The sequence below is a fragment of the Myotis yumanensis genome, unplaced genomic scaffold (genome assembly GCF_028538775.1).
Source record: "Myotis yumanensis isolate MYYU_CA2020_CCGP unplaced genomic scaffold, mMyoYum1.0.hap1 SCAF_3, whole genome shotgun sequence".
NCBI lineage: Eukaryota > Metazoa > Chordata > Mammalia > Chiroptera > Vespertilionidae > Myotis > Myotis yumanensis.
Window position 1 is genome coordinate 170,876,922 of NW_027223754.1, and position 12,972 is coordinate 170,889,893.

General features: G+C 43.9%; 1 protein-coding gene across 1 annotated transcript in view; it reads left to right on the forward strand.

The window, feature by feature from the left end:
* The first annotated feature begins 1,624 nt into the window (after positions 1–1,624).
* The window catches only part of PRICKLE1 (prickle planar cell polarity protein 1), a 102,757-nt gene continuing 91,409 nt past the window's right edge, over positions 1,625–12,972 (forward strand). Inside the window, exon 1 of the mRNA XM_070410398.1 lies at positions 1,625–1,729. The gene's annotated coding sequence lies outside the window, so the exon portion shown is untranslated. The remainder of the gene's footprint in view (positions 1,730–12,972) is intronic.

The window sequence follows — 12,972 nt, forward strand, 5'->3', positions numbered from 1 at the left end:
GTGCTCAGTGGAGAAGGAATGCAGACCAAGTATCCAGAGGGGAGAAAGTTTCTACAGTGCAGGGGAGATCTGAGTCAGAGCCCAGCACTGAGGCCAACCATTTCCCTAGTTTTGTACCCTCTTCTCCTTTTGCCTTTCAATGTTATTTCCTTACATCTTCTTTTGCATTTGCTCAATTTTTGCTGAGAATTCCCTTGTTTCACTCCCAATGAAAATCAAGATTTGAAAAAAAATCTGAAATTGGCAGTTTTGACTTTTGTTAGAGGAATAAAAATTGCATGAATCAACACTCTCCCCATTACCCTACGGCCCACATACAGTACACACACCCACCCTCATCTTTCTGGAAGATAAAACAGTACCCTAGAGGGTGTGGAAGATGGAGAGGTCAGAAGCCCCAAGTTTTGCCAAGTTGGGGTTAGAAGCTGCCCTGTGGTCTGCAACCTGGGACGGGGAGGGGGGAAGGAGATGGAGGACCGGGTAAAGAGGGAGAGAAGAACCTGCACAATGTGAGACACCACTGCAAAGAGTAAGGGGTTCTAAGGTGGCATCAATGTCAAGGCAAAACTTCCAAACAGGCTGAGTTCTAGTTGATTCCGGGCGAATGTGCTGGAGAGCCCAGCTCCGGGAATTGGGCAGACTGAAAACATGGACAGTAGCTTGACCAATGAAAAATGATCGTCGTGATCAAATTAATAGTTTGGCCACCACTCGAAGGGCACCATGCTAACTTGGGCCTGGCTCTGTCGTTGGGGTGGCTGAGGTTTCCGAGTGCGCTCACTCCGCACACTTGGGGGCTTTCTTGGAGATGAACAGGGCCATCGAGGAGGGGAAGGAAACGGAATAGAAGAGGCTGAATCTTCAGCTTCTTGCTCCGAAGCAAGTGACAGCCCAGCCTGTGGGATTCCAAGGGTAGGATGGAGTCCAAGTGGGTCTCCAGCGAGGCCAGGCGCACAGGAAGGAATCTAGGAGCTTAATTAACTATCTACACCCCCCCACCCCCCCCCCCACACACACACTACACACAACCAATGGAAAAGAAACCCAAATAGGCAACCCCCAAACCGTTTGATCAGAGAAAATTGGGTTTGTCCTGTCCTGTTTCTCCCTTCACGTCTTTCAATCCATGGGGGGGGGGGGGGGGGGGGCATAAATCGGGGGCGGGGCAGAGGAGACGAGGAAACTGCACTTGGAAACCGGGCTGCGCCTGGGTAAACTTCTAGCAGATAACCCGCCCCCTGCCCAGTCCAGCCGCTGCGCGCAGAGCCAGTCCTGCCCAGCTCGCCGCCTGCCTCGCCTCCGAGAGCTGGGAGACCACCTCGCCACTCGGCCGAACGGGCTGCGCGTGGGCGCGCCGAGCGGCCTGGATCCCGGGCGGCGTCCGCGCTCCGCGTTTTCGCTCGCGCCGGGCCGGGCGGCCGAGGGCGGGGTGCGCGGCGGCGCGCGGCGCGGGGCTGAGCCGAGAGCACTCGCAGCAGCCGGCAGCCAGCGCCGCGTCCCTCCAGCGGCCGCCGCCGCCCGACAGCGCGCCCCGGACGTGCCTGCTCGCGCCGCCTGCGCCGACTTCCCCGAGGGGCGCCGCGGCCGGCACGGCGACTGTCGGGGCTCTGGATGGTCCGCACGCCGCCTGCCTTCGCCCACCCCTGACGCCACGGACCGCAGCCCCGCAGACCCAGCGCGGCGCCGAGGACCGTCCAGCCGAGTTCGTTCTCCGTCTCCTCCGCGCGGGGTGAGTAGCAGCCCGGCTCCGGCGGGCTCTGCAGAGGGGCTGCGGGCGCGGCGTGGGGAGTGAGCCCTGCAGGGGGAAGGCCGGGCACCCTCGGTGTCACTGCGGGGTCTGTGACACCTGGACTGGGTCGGAGTGGCAGGAGATCGGGGGGAAGGTCACAGTCGGTTTGTGGGCTGCGTCGCCTGTGCACGCAGACATGGGGCTGCAGCACCGAGAGGGCTGCAGCGAGGCTGCCCGCATGGCTCCTGTTGGCTGCATCACAACCCACTCGCCCCTGGATTCTCTCCCGCCGGGAAGCCCGTGCAGTGGCCCCAGAGTTGGGGCGATGCTGGCGCAGGGAGGCGAGGGTGCGTTGGCTTGTGTCCGCCGCTTAGGATCGCCTGTCACCTACCGGCGTCGGGAGGGACGGTGCCCATTCTCTCCCGAGGCTCCGGGGGGAGGGCTGGCTGCTTTTTGGCAGGGGTGCCTCAGCTGCCCGCCCCACCTCCCCGCCCCGCGAGGAGGTTTTCTGGATGCAGCACGTATGTGGGAAAGAATGGGAGCGTCTCCCTTCCTTCCTTCAGGCAGAAAAAGTTAAAGCAACTGGGCATGTTAATGATTAGCAGCACCGGGACTCAGGATGCAGCAGAAAGCTGTTAAATTTTCATTGCCCTCTAAGAAAAACGAACGGCAGCGCCGTGTTATTTTGGGACTTGGGGAAAATTGTCCACAGATTGTCTTCAGGAGGCTGAAGAGCGAGGTGGGGATGGCGGGAGGCCGGCTGGCACCGCGCTGAGTTCCAGTTGGCCCAGGGAGGATTCAGAACCACAAGCCAAACACGTTCGCTTGCTGATGTGAGAAAGCGGATGGGAGGCCGAACCGCAGCCATGGACGAGGGGAAGAACACGCCATGGGAACCTGCATCAGAGAACACCTTGCCTCTCCGGAGGAGTTCAGATGCGTCGGTGCCGTAAAAAGCCTGTGTGTGTATATATATGTGGGGCTTTTAGGATGAACTTTATGAAGGACAAATTATACTTAATGAGATTGTCTCTGTGCACGCCGGACAGTTTGGTCTACCTACTCATTTTAATCAGTACCTCGGAAGGCTGTGTCTGCAGCTGATGTTATATAATTGATGGGCTTCAGCATCAGATATGTTGTAATGCACTTTGGGAGTGAAAGGAACTTCCGTCTGTCCCTTCAGCTAGGCCCAAGGTGTAGCCGGGTGTGGGTTTGCTGCCTGTTTGCCCTGATCCGGCTCCAGATGTGTGAGCTCAGCTGTTGCCTGTCACTTAGGTGACAACTGGCCTTTTCCCACTAAGCTTTTGCTGCCTCCATTATCCTCAGGGAAGTGTCAGTGTTCAGCCGCCTTCTATTATCCAGAGTGGACTCTAGCCCCTTGGGAGGCAGCAGCCTTGTTTGACCATCCCCAACAATATGTCTGTTTTCAGACTCTAGGAAAGAAAAAAAATTCCCATGACAGCAAGATAGATACATTTTGAATTAAGCACCAACTTAATCCAAAGATTCTGCTTTAATCAAGACAGCTCTGGAAGGATGATGCAATATTTGTCAAGCCTTTTTCTCTGGAACAATATTTACTCCCACCAGGGGATTTTAAACTTAAACAGCAGCCATTTATCTTGCTGTCTGGTGGGGCCCAGTTCAGTTTGCCTCCAATGTGGTCCTAGCTTAGGTGGCTGGGCTGGGCCTGGGACAGAAATCTGTCATTGTAGCCCAGCTGGAGCTGAAGAAAGCAAAATACAGCACCTGCTGGTACCAGAGGGTTTTTAAATGCCATCAACTGGTGAGTCAGGAAACACAGAAGGAGATATTTTACAAGCTCTTCCAGAAATGTTTATACAAAGGATTTAAAGGTTAACAATGCATGTGCTCTACATATTAAAACTAAAAGGTGCTAGAAATAAATGCACATTTCCCACAGTTAAGAGTTAGCATACTTGATGATGAACTTGAAAAATCTCTGCTTTAATACATCATGGCTAACAGTAGTGACTCATTCTTGTGAATAAGCCCAGGGAGACAGAGCGGGAGGGAGGAAGGAAGGGAGGTGGGGAGGGGGGGAGGGAAATTGGATGGTACATAGAGGTAGCCATATTGATGTGAGCCAGTGGTTTTCCTTCCTTAATTTGGTACCAATTGGTAATTTATCACTCTGTGAACCTATTGGTTCATAGGTTTTTAAAAGAAAAGTGATATATTTTACTAAAGTGGCAGATTTAATCAGTTCTACCAGCAAAACCAATGAAACTTTAAAAGTTTATCATGTTTTTATAATCAAGATCCATGGAACCACCATTTTTTTTTATAATAAAGGAGACTGTAATGAGTTAGCTTGGGTCACCCAAATAAAATCTAATATCAGCTGGGGAGAAAAAAATTCTTATAGGGTTAATAGCTAAACTATTAAGTGTCAGATGTGGGTAAAAGTCTGGTTATTCAAAATGTCCTCTCCTTTTGATAACTCTGAAAAGATAAAAGGTGAAAATTTGAAGTTTTTTTAAATTAAGGATTTTAAAAAGTAAGCTTAAATCTAAGTTTTAAAAAGTGACATTGTAAGATAACTTCTCTGAAATCTTTTATAATGACAATAATAACAAAACACAGAGTTGAGTATTATGAGTGACTCTTCATAATACTCATGAAATGGGACAAGAACTAAAAAAATTTTTTTCCCTGTAATTAAGTAGCTCTTTTTGTGCCCTATACCTATAGTTTGGGTTGGCCAACATTAAGGGAAATTATTTTCAGGAACGATTATCATTGGTATTCTAGTTACTGTACTTAATTTCCTCCTTAAAGCCATTTACAAAGAAGAATTTTTTCCTTTTGCAAAAGAAATTTTAAAAATCTAAGTGATTTTCATTGAGGATAGAAATGTTCAAGATGTCACTTGATCAGGATAGGGGCCTTCCTCTTAGAAAAATAGCTCCCTCTGGTATCCCCTTCATTTTGTATAAAATAATACCAATTCTGGAACTCTGAGCTGTGTGAGAATATTCAATGTGCTTAAATCCAGGTGCAGTTATTCCACAACAGAGAGGAGTTAGGAAAGTGAATGAGCTATGTTTCTTGGTTGGTTGATTAGTTGGTTAGTTGGTGGTTTAAGGAACCATTACTTCTTTTTCTTGTGGTCACAGGATAAAACAGTGCCCTATTTCCCACTAATATCTTTAGAAGGTTGGTGTGAGCAAACGAGTTGGGAGAGGAAAATAGAATAATCCGGGTGCCAAGTGGTGCCTTGGTGCAGTTCCTGGAAACCTCAGGCAACACGCGGAGCCCGCGCTCCAAGACAGAGTGCCAGGGACGGAGGTGGCATCAGGGGAATTGCAGCCCTCCCCGCTTCTGGACTTCTCCACCGCCGGACACACATCAAGTGCAGCGCCTCAGCTCCCCAGTAACGAGTACTCACACCTTATTGATGGCGGTGCCATCCTGGAGGAAAGGACATTAGCCGCATGTGTGTTGGTGAAGCAGCGTCATGGTGGAGCGTGGAGCAGTGGGGAAGGCCTGGCCTGGCTGCATGGCGACCCACCTACGCCTCTTCCCCCCTTCCCCTCTCTGACGAAGGAGAGATGGTGGGAAGAGACATGCCTTACAAGTTGGGGCCCGCTGATGTCATGACACTTCTGGCGCGGAGACAGGACAGAATAATCAGACCCCTTTCCTGCGTGCCAGAATGACACGATTTTTCCAAGAACCGTTCCCGAGCCAGTGGTCTACTGGCCCCGACTCTTTCCAGTTACTAGGGGGGGGATCAGACCTCTCCACGAGAATGTAATAATTCTTCCCGCGTCTCTGTGTTGTGCACATGTTTAAACTAAACTCTAAGTGCCTTTCGGTCACTTTGGAAGGGACCTCTCTCTAGGAACAAGAATGATTGCCCAGCCTGGACTGATTAGAACCTTTCGGGTTCATTTCCCTAGAAAGAGAGATTTTAAAACAAAAATAAAAACGTCAGCAAGGCAGAAGCAAATGTCAACATTTTAAAACCTAGAGCTGTAAACTAGCAAGCAGCTGTCATTTACCTTTACTTAACTCTCTCCCCATCCCCCTCATCCCTGAGTTTGGTCCTAAGTGACCCTAAAAAACAACTGACCAATTAAACTGAAGTTCCATTTTTCCCACTGCTAGATTGGGGGTAAACTCTTGGGAGAGATGCCTTTCATTTCTAGTGGATTACCCTTCAGGAGAGAGAAAAAAAAAATGAGTTGTGTTATTTCAGTTGTTCTGGTGCTGAAGTCATGGTCTCCTTTCTAAGAGTTTGTCCCGGGTCCTGATTTACAGCCCCCACCAGCCTTTGCTTTGTGTATGCTCCTCTCTGTCTCCTTCTTTTGTCTTTGGGTCTCTGGAAAGAAAGGTTTGTCAATAACGCGGTGAAAATATTGCAGTCAGATGCAGACCTGTAAAGAGACTCCTTCGCGCAGTGTGCTCTCACTCAGCTGCCCTTCTTTTATCTGAGGCTCAGATCCCACAGCTCGCAATTATGGTCTTTGACTTCGGTAACAATTCTGTTTGAAATGTTTCCAATTACACACAATATTGGCGGCATGTAGCAGCTGCATGCCAAAAAGCATTTCGAAGTATGTTCCAAGAATCAGGCTGTGTGATTGCTTTTAATTTAAATAAAGGCTATTTGGTTTCCTGTGAAGTTTTTTAGAACTACCTTCGCGTACACACACCCATTTGTGTTACCTTTAACAAAAAAAAAAAAAAAAGAGTCTGATATAAAGTAGACACCACTTAATGTGAGACAACATTGGCCCTGGGTTTCTAGGAAGGCCCTTTGCTTTGAGCAGGCAGAACTGAACTGTTCAAGGAAACTTGAAAGAGGCATTGTACAGCAGTTTGGATTTCCCCAAAGGAGAAAAGGCTATCTGATAGCATATGATAAGTAGCTAATATTTTCCAAGCTTTTCCACCTTCTTTTTTTAGGAATCTGTCATTATCATTATCTTTTTGGATCACTGGAAATTGTTTGGTACACTATCTTTCCTTCAAATTCCTGTTTTTCTTTTTTTTTTTTTTTTTTTTTTTTTTTTTTGAGCCCATGAACATGTGTTAAAAACGCATCAAAAGGCGAGAACAAGGACAACAAGAATATTCTTAAAATGGGAGATGGGGGGAACCAAACCCTCTAGATTTGCCCCCTCTGTGGGCTTCAAATCTCTGAACACTGAAACCTTTTAAAACGGTAGTGGTTTAAGTCTTTTAATAGCTACCAGATAAATTGACTTATTAAATCTGCAAATAAGAAAATATACACTCTCAGGACTTGGAGTGAAGGGATTGGTTATGGGACTGGAGGGGCTTCTGTTTCCAGGCTGGTTTGTTGGCCCATTTGAAACATAACACCTCGAGCTAGAGGCTATCCAATAGCAAGGTGCTAAGATGGTCCTAATTAAGATGTTTTCACATAGGCTCTTTCAATCCTGGCAAAAACATCCAATAGAATATAGTGCTTCTTTGGGTTGAACAGTAGTTGACTTGCATAAATGCCAAGATCTCTTCTGGCATTTTTGGAACGCCTCCATCGTGTAATAAATAGTGCTGTATAATCCAAATTTGTAAATGCCATGTTTCATGTAGCCCCTGTAGAGACAGCTGAAATTAACCCGGGCTGCAGGGATCATTGAGATCCTGGAGGTTAGGTTACTGCCTAGATCCAAAGAACGACCACTAATGAACCATAGTGGAGGCCTTTGATCAAATCTAGGAGAAGGTGTGAGGCTGGCCTTAGTATAGCATTGTACTGTGAAGCAGTGCCACCAGCCGCTGCTGAGACCTGTCCTTTCTCCTTGGAAACTGTCTTTCAATTAAGTAGACCTTCTTAGAGGAAATTTGCTCAACTCAAGGTAAAATGAGGTTTATGTTGCTTTACCAGCTGAGCACCCCAGCCTGCCAGACACCCGCCCCACACAGGCCCATTGCTATAGTGACAAAACCCACAGTAACTATGGTTGAAATAGAATGTCTATTAAAACCCTTTTCTATATTGGCCAGCTCTTCTGCCCTCATTAAAATGCTGTCTTCTGGATACACACATATGCACTCACATACACACACACACACACACACCATTCTTTCTTACTAATAATAGTAAACTGACTTAAAACCATGTTATAATTTCACCAAAGGCATGTATACTTTTATTTTTTGCTTATCTCACTGATAAGCAAATAATATGGTAATCTCCTGAAGAAACTCATACCTTGTTAACTGTAACTGATATTTCCGACTGTTACTTACATACTTGAATAATCTAAGTTCCTTAGTTAGGATCTGAGAAAGGGCGAGATAGAGTGGCATTCGCTTTGCTTTAAAACATGTCTTTCAAACAATGTAGGGCATGGTTGGATTTTATGTAAGAAGACTGCTTAGTGCTTTCGTGTTGAAATACTTGTTGTGTGCGTCAAAAGAGACGGCATTTTAAATTCTTCTGTGACTATGTAATTAATAAGTATGTTCAGTGCTTGAAGTATATGCATATTACATAATTTTTAGCAAGAGATAAAGTTAGGTCTGAAGTGCATTAGAGAATCACAGATGTTTCTTGTAAGGAAATACATATGCTCCAGAGGAATTTTGAACTGCTTTCTGATGCTTAGCTTTGTTCATTGCAAGGATCATATGAATAATTTCATTGAGTGGCCTTCGTTCTTATTTACACAAGCCTCGAGAAAGGAGCCGAAGTGATAAATAACTTGCCCCCCCACCCCGCCCCCGCACCCAGTTCTGTAATGCTTCAGCCTTTTATGTTCTTGTGAATATGGAAGGAGGAAATAAAATATACAGAGAAGATGTTTGTGTTTAACTAACTTAATCATATATGTTCCCTTTGTGGGCCTTCTATAAGTTTAAACAGCTTGGCAGGCTAATGGCCAAAAACATGTCCTCAAATGCTGCCAAACATGTTAAAGGCAGACCAGGCGTTCCGCATATCGAGGTATTGGAAATGGATTTTTTTAACCTTCTGAATTTAAAATAGAAAAAAAAATCACACTCTTCTTTCCCCTTCCTTACCCACAGAAACCAAAATTATTATTCGTTGCAGTGCTGAAATGAGACATTGATAGGAATAACGATATTTGTGCGGGAGTGTTTTAAACTAGTTTGATTTGGCTGGTTTGGCAGGAAGCAACCAGGTTGCCATGGTGTATGACGGACCCTTTTTTTTTTTTTTGTATGTATATGCTTGCGGTGCCTGTAGACACTGGCTTTTTAACTTTGGTACAGTAACTTTTGGCCAAGTACTGTCCATTTATCCTGCTCCTTCTTTGAGCAGACATTCAGGAATAGACAGTAGTGATGTGGTATAAAAATACCAAAAAAAAAAAAAAAAAGACCATTTTTCTATAGTCTTTTTCTGAAAATCAGAAAACTTGGACTGTAGTGCAATAGCTGTGTGATTTCCGGTCAGCCTCTCAGCTTCTCTGGGCCTCAGTTTCCTCATGTAAAAAGTGAGGGAATTAGGCTAGATCTGTGCATTTTAACCAAAGGTTTGAATTGTAAACACCTATAGAGCTGTTTCAGAATGCAAATACACAAAGCTGTTTAGGGCAGTAGGTTTGGGGTGGAGTCTTGTACATTTAACTTGAAAGAGCTCCTCAGGTCATTTGATGCACTAAGGAGCTACTGAAGTAGATCATCCCTAAGAGTGTGTTCCAGTCCTAAAATGTTATATTTCTAATCCTATAGGCTGAACACTCCTCCTTCCTCCCTCCCTCCCTCCTCCCCTCCCTCCCTCCCTCCCTCCCTCCCTCCCTCCCTCCCTCCCTCCCTTCCTTCCTTCCTTCCTTCCTTCCTTCCTTCCTTCCTTCTTTCCCCTTCTGACCTTTCTTTCTCTTTTGTTCATTCATTCATTCATTTATTCATTCACTCATTCCTAACAGCTATGTTCATTCCAAATGCTGCTGTCAAAATCTTATAGATAGCATTTTACTAGTAACCCAGCTCCAGGAAGCTCTTTGTTCTGCTCCTGTGAGTCGATGGTAATTCATGTGCAGGAAGAGCCATGCTTGTTCACCTTTGGTACCCACCGCCTTACACAATGCCTGGCATGTAGCAGACACTTAACATCTACAGAGAGTCCCGAAAGTCAGGGAAGTTTTTGAAAATGTTAAGTTAGTCCTGTTTTTAAATAATATGCTCAATACAGGGTGGGTTTTTTTTTTGTCAACCTCCAGATACCTTTCAGGTAAAGTGCCTCTAAATGTAAAACAATGGGTATAATTGTTCATCTGGAAAACAACATTATAAATACATTATTTTTCTTATGTTTCCAGATTTTTGGGATACTCTGTAGTGTTTTGATTTTTTGTTTCTTTGTTTTTTTCAGATTAACAATTGCTTTAAATTTGAAGGTACTTCACCTGAAAAGATAGCTGGTAGTTAGAGGGTGACTCCCCCCTGCAAAAAAAGATATCAAGCATATTACTTGAAAATATAATTAGCATACTATTGAAAATTAGTATATTCCATTAAAAACATAATTTACCCTTGTTTCCTTACCTATTGGGCTCCTGCATTTGTTGAATGAATGAATGTCCAGTTTTCTGTTGTCATCTTAGAGTGTGTCCATTTAAAAAATAGTCCCTCCCGGCCAGTGTGGCTCAGTGGTTGAGCATCAACCCATGCCCCAAGATGTCACCAGTTGGATTCCCAGTCAGGGCACATGCCTGAGTCCTGGGCTGCATCCCCAGCAGGAGGCAGCCAATTGATGTTGATTTTTCTCTCTTCCATGATCTTTTTCTCTCTAAAAAAATAAAAAATATTTTATGAAAAGAAATAGTCCCAACCATATCACCACAAAGGTTTCAAAGCTTATCTGACAAATTTACAACTTTATTACAAATTTAAGTCTTATTTTTAAGTATTCTAAATTAAAAAGACAAAAAAATTAAATAGCTCTTTACAGGGTGGAGCAAAAGTAGGTTTATAGTTGTTCGAATGGAACATAATACAGTAATTAATAAATAATAATATAAGAATAAACTTTTGCGTACTCACAACTATAAGCCTACTTTTGCCCAACACTGTATTAATGAATGTTTCTTTATAGTGTGTGTGTGTGTGTGTGTGTGTGTGTGAGATTAAGCCCTTTGTCCTTTTCAACAACATAAATACCAATTTCCATTTTTTTGGATTAGTGAGGCAATCTTAAACTAGCTCATTATAAATTATTTTTTATAGCCAGCACTTATTTTGATCCTTCTTTAGTCATAATTCGATATATCTTTCATACCATATAAAATGCTTTAAAACTGTTCATATACATACCTGCTAGACGTTCACTTCCACAATGTATATATATTTTTGTTCTAGATAAGATAATTCAGAGTCTCAATAAAATATGATAAGCACACTCAGTTTTTCAAATAATAGCTATGATGTATCTGAAAGTTTTATTATTAAGCATTGGAGAATTCTGTTGCATAGTTTTGTGGAAATTGATTAAAAGGGTTTGTTGTTCATAGTGTGTCTTTTCTTCTTCAGTCTTTGAAATTTTGAGTTATTTCCTATCATTATCCATTATTTACCATTACTATAGTGTAGAGCAAAGGTAGGGAACCTTTTTTCTGCCAGGGCCATTTGGATATTGATAACACCATTGGAGGGCCATGCAAAATTATCAACTTAAAAATTAGCCTGCTATATTTGGTCAAACATTTCATTAACACCCCTAATGCCTTGGCAGGGCCAGTCCAAGTGACTTCATGGGCCTTACACGGCCCACTGGCCGGACGTTCCCCACCGCTGCTATAGAGCATAAATAGGCAAAATAAAAGAACTTAAACCAGTCAGCACTGCTTCTGGTTGTGTCCTACATAGTACAAAAGAAAGGAGAAATATGATACTTTATGTACTTTATTTGAATTTGTTGTTGCATATGCCATTCTTAGAGGTGAGGGTGTTTTGTTTTCAGAACTTTAAAAATCCACCATTTCAAAACCTGGGTAACTGCCCAGTTTCCTTTGAGCTTCTTCACTGTGTAGGCATGGCCAGAAGCAAAGTCAGCTAGCTTTGGCACTTTTTTCATCCCGTATGCCCATTGCCAAATCAAATAATCAGGGCCTCAGAGTGGAAATGTCTACCTGAATTATCTAGGTTGTTTGCACAATGTAACTGGAAAGCTCTCTCTTTTGATTATGTGAAGAGATACTGTGAGGAACTTTAGTTAGGAAAAAAGATTAAGTTGTATGTACAGGGTTTAAGGGTCATTGAAGATAAACTGAGAGTTGGTTCAAGCATTGTATGAAGCTTTATTATTTGTACATTTCACTTCCCTGAAATTTACAGCGAATCTCCCTGTTTGTGTTAGACTTCAAGCTAATACAAAAGGACACCTGTAGGTCTTTCCAGGTGGGCTCTTGGCTCACTCAATCCTTTTGGTTCTCTGCTCAAAAGTCACCTGATGTTAGACAGGCCTTCCTGATCACCCTAAATAAAATAGCACCCTTGCTTTCCTCAGACACCATCCAGTTCTCCTGAAACCCTTTAACCTGCTTCTCCATAGCACTTATTATCTGACAGGTATTTACTTATATGGTTGTCTATTCCATGAAAAAGCCTTTATTCCATCTTGTCTATTGCTTTATCCCCATTCTTAAAATATGCCTGACACATGGTAGGTGGCTTAATATGTATCTGTAGAATCAATTACTATCTTCTATATATATAAAAGGCTAATATGCAGTGTCCCCTCAGGAGTTCAACTGGGAGTTTGATCGCTCACTATGACATGCACTGACCAACAGGGGGTGGTGCGGAACAAAGGAAGGCCCCAGCCAGCAGCCGGCAGCCAGGGAAGGGAGGCCAGGTCTAGGGACCCTACCCGTGCACGCGTTTCGTACACGAGGCCTCTAGTAGATATATAGGAAGTTAGCTAGCTATGCTTCTAATTGGAGCACTCCCTCCCCAATCTAATAATATGTAGTACTAAGCAGGTTAGAGAGTTTTAAGCTTATATTCTCATTCTTATGACAGAACTATAAAGTTAGCAAATGGCCACTCTCATTTTAAAGAGTAAGCATTTGTGGACCATTTTAATGTTATGATGTAAAATAAAGACATGTAACAGTATAAAGACAGAAACCAGTATTATGTTTTAATCTAAGCAAAAATTTTCAGAATAGAGATTTTTGTTGTTGTTTTGGGGAGAAGGGGAATATATATACATATATGTGTGTGTGTGTGTGTGTGTGTGTGTGTGTGTGTATGTGTATATATATATATACACA